We start from the raw sequence: 5,811 nt of genomic DNA on the forward strand, positions 1-5,811 counted from the left end.
CCCACACAGTAACTCAAGCAGATGTTCATACAACTTAATCCTAGTTTCACATTCGTTATTTCTAGTCTTATAATCTCGATGGTCATCAAAAATCATAAGAGATAAGCAAATCAAGCAGATGTTCATACAACTTAATTCACTTAACAATTAACAGAAAATAATCATCATTAACACATGAGGATCTTTAAACAAGCTTGGCAAGATAATTTAAACACAAATAAATTATTTAATATAACAATTAGTCTAAGAATCAAAGCTTCATTCAATCGTAAACACAAAGTAAAAGGTTTTTACACCCAAATCAGAAACTAAATACAAAAAGTACCATAATGGAGCGCTAAACATGGTCACGTTAGCTATCCATATGATTACCGACATGTATTCGCTCTCCAATCCTTCAGATCTCTGCTCCCGTTAGCTTAACGGCCTTCCGGCCGCCTTCTAGACCCTCAAAAAGGCTTAACAGAAGTTAATTGTCGACTAAATTAGGTTAGAAGTCGAATCACCCTTCCTAGTTAGCTGAAAATCGACATTTATAGTCTTTGTAGCCGACCTAAGTACACTGGGCGTACTCAGGTTTACGCGGTGCGTACTCAAGATAACTACGCGATTGAAGTTATCTGATGCAAGTATTTACGCGGGGCGTACCCTTAAGGTACGCGGGGCGTAATCCTCTGATTCACAAATTTAATTCCTTTAAGCTTTGAAGTCCGGTTTCCGCTTCATTCTTTTCTTTTGTGCTTTATCGACAACGAATAGCTGCAAAACATAATTCAAAGCATTATGAGTACTTTTTAGTTCTAAAATAAAATAAATAAGGCCAAAATATTAAGATAAAGCGCAAAAAATATATATATAAAAATACACATATCAACCATCATTTAATATTCCGAAATCACATATGTAACAAATGTCATTGTAACAAAATACATCCCATGATCATACAACAGTTCCTTCGTTAGTGTGTACAATCACGCCGGCGCCTTCCCACGGTCCTCGCTAGTACCTGAAACACATAACACAACAACGGTAAGCATAAATGCTTAGTGAGTTCCCCAAAATACAACTTACGCACATAAGCCTTTCCAGGCCCTGACCTTCCGGTCCATGTGTCTTAGGGGACTTCCGTCCCGACTCAGTAAACCTTTCGGTCCTACCTACGACGACCTTACGGTCCACATCACCACGCCTTCTGGCCCATATCATATATGCCTTCCGGCCCATAACCTAATGCCTTCTAGCCCATATCAAGCATAGCATACATATCACATACAAACGATTAACTTATCATATACAATGCATATAACTCACAAGATATGCGATCTTCCGGTCACACAATAAAAACCCTTCCGGGTACAGTATAGTGAGAAAACTCACCTCGTGGAAACTCTAGAATCTCGCGCACTCACTATCTCCAAATCCCAACGAAGACTCAACCTCGCCTAATAATAACGAATATTAATTTTAATTAATATAGACTTCCACAACTAGACTTTACCCCTTATCATCATTCCTTAAAGGGTAAAAGACCATTTTACCCTTCCTTGACCCAAAGTCCACATGTTGACCAAAACCCTAAAAGTCAACATTCCAGTATGCGGAGCGTACAGATTGATGTATGAGGGGCATACATCACCAACCCACAAATTTGGTTCTCCACCCAGTACGCTGCGCGTACTGGGAGTTACGCCCAACGTAACCTTTAGTTCCAAACACTCTTCATTTCTGGTCTTAATCGGTTAAGCCATTATTTCAACTTCTAGATCTGGCTTTATTTAAGCATCCTTACTCATAAAGTCGAAACCTTTAAGCGTTGGCAGGGCTGTACAGGCTCTTACACTCCTTAACACCTTTCCATTTCAACTCAAGGATATAGATCTCATGCATGGCCAAACATTCACGACCAAGATTACATTTTTTTGAGTCTACAACTCAAATAGACCAGAAATATGATGGATCTGAGCTAATGGAGACCATTTGCTCATAAAGTCTCCACGTTTGGGACCAAAACCCTAGAAAATGGTCCATAAAGCATACCACAAGAATTACAAGTCAAGATCCGAACTTTTTACCTTAAAATGAAGCTCCCACCTTTGCTAAGCCCGGATCTACACTTGAACACCAACTTCTAGCCTTCCCAATGGATTCTTCTTCTCCTTTGCTACCTTGAAATCACACCACCAAGCTTAGAACATACACAAATGGGCTAGGAATGAAGGAACACTCTCTTAGGGTTTCTTTCTGAGGGATGGTGGCTATGGAATCAAGCAATCACATTCCTTTTATAGCCAACCACAACAATTAGGGTTCTTGTGTCTGGACCAGTTACGCCCAGCGTAACCTTGGGTACGCCAGTGTACCCAAGGGTGAACGCGTTTAAATGAAGTGCGCGAGTACGCGCGGTGTACTCCTTGTACGCCCAGCATACTCGCCCAACATGCAAAACCCTAAATGACAACAATTTATAGGTGAAGGGATAAATAGAAGGGTACCTGGAGTTCGGGTTGTTACAATTCTCCCCCACTAGAACCAGACTTCGTCCCCGAAGTCTTACACTGAAAACAATTCCGGATACTACTCCCGCATCTCAGACTCGGACTCCCATGTCAGCTCGGACCCCTTCCGATGTTGCCATTGCACTTGCACCAAGGGTACTTCGTTGTTCCTCAGCACCTTAACCTTTCGATCCCTAATTGACACTGGTCTCTCAACATAGTTGAGACCAGCATCCACCTGAATATCATCTAATGGCACCACTACCGACTTGTCGGCAATACATCTCCTCAACTGCGAGACATGAAAGATGTTGTGGATCTGACCCAACTCAACAGGTAGATCCAACCGGTAGGCTACCTTGCCTACCCTAGCGATTACCCTAAAAGGTCCAATATATCGAGGTCCCAACTTGCCCTTCTTCCTAAATCGTATCATTCCTTTCAAAGGAGAGACCTTTATGAGCACAAGGTCACCAACCTAAAACTCGAGCTCGGACCGATGCCTGTCCGCATAACTCTTCTGGCGACTCAGAGGGGTCAACAATCTCTGCCTGACCTGCTATATCTGCTCGGTTGTCTGAAGTACAATCTCCGTGCTACCCATTACCCATTGCCCCAACTCTCCCCAGCAGATGGGGGTACGACACCTCCTCCCATACAACAGCTCAAAGGGTGGCATACCAATGCTCGAATGATGGATGTTGCTGTACGAAAACTCTGCTAAGGGTAAATAGGTGTCCCAACTCCCTCCAAAATCCAAAACACATGCTCGGAGCATATCCTCAAGCGTCTGAATCGTCCGCTCGCTCTGTCCATCCGTCTGCGGGTGGTATGCGGTACTGAAATGCAGCCTCGTACCCAAATCCTCATGAAACTTCTTCCAAAACTTGGAAGTAAATCGTACATCCCGATCTGAAATGATCGACATCGGAACCCCATGCTGCGATACCACCTCCCTCACATATAACTCTGCCAACTTTTCAGCAGAAGATCTCTCACTGATAGCTAGAAAATGAGCACTCTTCGTCAATCTATCCACAATCACCCAAATTGCATCGACCCCTCTTGCAGTCCATGGCAATTTGGTGATAAAATCCATGGTAATTTGTTCCCACTTCCATTCGGGAATCTCCAGCGGCTGTAATTTACCGTGCGGACGCTGGTGCTCGGCCTTAACCTGTCGACAAGTCAGGCACCTCTCGACGAACCATGCAACATCCCTCTTCATACAAGGCCACCAATACTCCTTCTTTAGATCCAAATACATCTTAGTAGCCCCGGGTTGGATCAAGAATTTCGATCGATGCGCTTCTTCCATCAAAATAGTACGCGTACCGCCCACAAATGGTACCCAAATCCGACCCTAAAATGTCATAAGTCCCCGACCATCCGTAACGAATTCCGATACCTAACCGACAACCTGCTCCCTCTTCTGGTTTTCTGGTCTCGCAGCCTCAGCCTGGGCCCCTCGGATGGTGTCCAAAATTGGGGCCATCACCGTCAACCTCATATAAACATCTCGGATCGGGGCACTCTCCGCCCTACAGATGAACGCATCGTCTACGACATTAGCCTTTCCCGGGTGGTACAGGATCTCACAATCATAATCCTTTACCACATCTAACCATCTCTTCTGATGGATATTCAAATTTGGCTGATCCATCAAGTACTTCAGAATCTTGTGGTCCGTGTATACGGTACACCGAACCCCATAAAGATAGTGTCGCCAGATCTTGAGGGCAAACACCACAGCCCCTAATTCCAGGTCGTGGGTGGGATATCTCAACTCATGAGGCTTCAGCTGCCTCAAATCATATGCTATAACGTGTCCCCTCTGCATAAGCACTGCCCCTAATCCAGATATAGATGCATCACAATATACCACAAAATCCTCCATTCCTTCCGGGAGTGCGAGCACCGGGGCCTCGCACAATTTCTGACGAAGGGTCTCGAATGAGGACTGCTGCTCCGGACCCCATGAAAATGCAACACCCTTCTGGTTCATCTTGGTAAGTGGCACGACGATCTTGGAGAAATCCCTGATAAACCTTTGATAATAGCTGGCCAAACCCAAAAAGCTCCAGATCTCAGTGGGCGATCTCGGTACTTCCCATCTCATCATCGCCTTGATCTTGGCCGGATCGACCAACATCCCTTTCTGGTTAACAAGGTGCCCTAGGAATTGGACCTCTCGTAACAAGAAGTCACACTTGGAGAATTTAGCATACAGCCTCTCTGATCTCAATACTCCAAGAATCTCCCTCAAATGATCCTCATGCTGCTCCCTAGACCTCGAGTATACCAAAATATCATCAATGAATACGATCACCGACTGATCCAGCATCGGCCTGCACACCCTGTTCATAAGATCCATGAATGCAGCCGGGGCATTGGTGAGCCCAAAAGGTATCACCACAAACTCATAATGTCCATAACGATTTCTGAATGCAGTCTTCTGAATATCTTCATCCCGAACCCTCATATAATGATAACCGACCTCAAGTCTATCTTCGAGAACCAAGATGCCCCCTGCAATTGGTCGAACATATCATCGATCCTAGGTAACGGATACCGGTTTTTAACCATCAACTTGTTCAACTCTCGGTAATCGATACACATCTGGTGTGAACCATCATTTTTCTTGACAAAAAGAATCGGTGCTCCCCAAGGTGAGCTACTCGGTCGAATAAACCCCTTTCCCAATAGCTCCTAAAGCTACGAGGATAACTCCTGCATTTCTGGTGGAGCGAGGTGATAAGGTGCCTTGGCGATGGGAGCTGCTCCCCGAACCAAATCGATACGGAACTCCACTTGCCTTTCCGGAGGCACACCAGGTAGTTCTTCGGGGAACACATCCGAAAACTCGCACACTACTGGAACCTCGTCAACCAAATTTGGCCTCCCCACGGCCACTCGTGTGTCCATCACATAGGCTATGAATCCACTGCAGCCCTGCTACAAACTCTATCTCGCCCTGGCAGCCGAACAAAATGCTGACCTACACCGGGTCCCCTCGCCATACACAGTAAGAACTCCCCCACTAGGGTCTCGTATAGTCACCAGCTGTCTCTCGCAGTTAATGACTGCCCCAAACTTAGTCAACCAGTCCATGCCTACGATGACGCAGACATCTCCCATCGTTATAGGAACCAAATCTATAGGGAACTTGACACCAACAATCTCGAGCACACATCCTCGAATCACGTCTGTGGTGTATACCGCTGTCTCATCAGCTATGGAAACCCTCAAGGGTCGACTCATCACCTCCCGATCAATACCGATGTGCTGGCTAGAAGCCAAAGATACAAAAGACCGA

The sequence above is a fragment of the Lactuca saligna genome, chromosome 3 (assembly GCF_052625555.1).
Source record: "Lactuca saligna cultivar CGN05327 chromosome 3, ASM5262555v1, whole genome shotgun sequence".
Lineage (NCBI taxonomy): Eukaryota > Viridiplantae > Streptophyta > Magnoliopsida > Asterales > Asteraceae > Lactuca > Lactuca saligna.